This window comes from Siniperca chuatsi, linkage group LG12, assembly GCF_020085105.1.
Source record: "Siniperca chuatsi isolate FFG_IHB_CAS linkage group LG12, ASM2008510v1, whole genome shotgun sequence".
Taxonomy (NCBI): Eukaryota; Metazoa; Chordata; class Actinopteri; order Centrarchiformes; family Sinipercidae; genus Siniperca; species Siniperca chuatsi.
Window position 1 is genome coordinate 4,300,932 of NC_058053.1, and position 1,765 is coordinate 4,302,696.

Consider the following 1,765-nt stretch of genomic DNA (forward strand, 5'->3'; position numbering starts at 1 on the left):
TCTACAGATCGTGGCGTCATCTGTGTTTACAAATTCACAAGAGATTCAGTTTTTTTCAGCTCTGGCAAAGATCAGGTCTTGTGGTTGTCTAATAGAAAAGCAGTGAATTAGATTTTCCTTCTTTAGGCAGCCATGAACTGTATCTGCACCGCAGTTAAACATCTGATCCAATGTGAACGCCTGTCTTCATTCAAACATCTGTCTTCCAGTTGCCACTTTAAACACTGACTGAACGGCTGCCAAAGCTTCCTTTTGTAAACTGTGATTTGTAGTTTTTAAAGGTCACCCATATAAAATTCTTTTATACCAGCAGGTGTTGCGACAGAGATGGGAGATGCTGCTCTATTGGCCGGACTCATCCAACACTTTCTGTAGGATTTAATCAGGTGCAGGGTCTGGAGGGTTGTACTGCCCTTTGGGACGGTTTAAATTGGGGATGCAACTACCGATAATTTCCATTATCTATTCATTTGTCAATTATTTTCTTGATTGTTTTGTCTATAAAATGTCAGACCATAGTGAAAAAAGCCTTTTAAAATGTTCCCACAGCCCAAAGTGATCCATTTCGATAGCTTGTTTGATTTACCCAACAGTCCAAAACCCAAAGATGTTTAGTTCACCATCATATATGACAAAGACAAGCATCAAACCCTGACATTTGCTGGAATCAGTAAATGTTTGGCATTTTTGCTTGAAAAGTGACAATTAATTGATTAGCATAAATAGTTGCTGATTCATTTTCTGTCAGTCGACTAATTGATTAATCATTGCAGCACTTGTTGAAATGAGTTGCGTAAGGGTTCTTTGGCAGCCAGAGCAATAGTGACAGATGAACCTGAACCCTACAAATCTTACGCTGCTCGGTAAAGTCAAGCAAGGAAATGATATCGGTTTCATTTTGAATTTTTTAGAAAAATGTATAACAATTCCTTTATTTGTTCAATGTCTTAAGAAGCTTGTTTAAAATCAGCCGTTAGCCCACGATTCAAAGCTGTGCCACTAGCCTGAAACCAAGTCAGCTGATCCAATAATGCACTACGTATGACAGGTTACTGTTTCGTCAGTACACTAACCATTGGTGCGGGTGATTACAGGGTTCGGACTCCTGTACCCACAATGCCTCTGATGTATGTGATGATGAAGTGACCCATAGAAGAAACAGCAGTCAGAGTGGTGCAGTGGACACTAAAACAGATGAGCTGACTTGCTTTAAAGTGAAACACAAATAGCTCGATGACCAGTTTCCATGATTTGTTTGCTGCCTCCAGGAAGGAGATGATACATGTTGGCCTGTGAATATATCATAAAATGAGTTCAAATGTGTGACTTTTTGAATATTCCCATAGTACAATATTCATTTAACTTGCAAACTGTACATAGTGTGTAAAAACTGATGATGCCAATAAATCAGATGTATGCTTTCTATCATTATTGAAACATTTCATTATTATTTTCTAAATCACAACTTCATAACAACCTCTTTGGTTATGAAAGAGTTTGGTTGAAGTACACACAGCTGCTTTTCAACATATTAGTGGTACATACAGACTCAACAATATTTATTTATATATAATATTTATACCTGTAAAACAAGACAGGTGGACACACTGCATCCTGTATGAGAGTGAACACACGGCAGGTTCAAGGTTCAGCTACATAAAGGACTAACGAGAGAAAGAAATGACCAGCGCTTGTTTGAAGAGCAAATGGTAGCCATAAAGCAGAGGGTTTATCTGTGACGCAGAGAGAAAGACTCAGGCGGTTC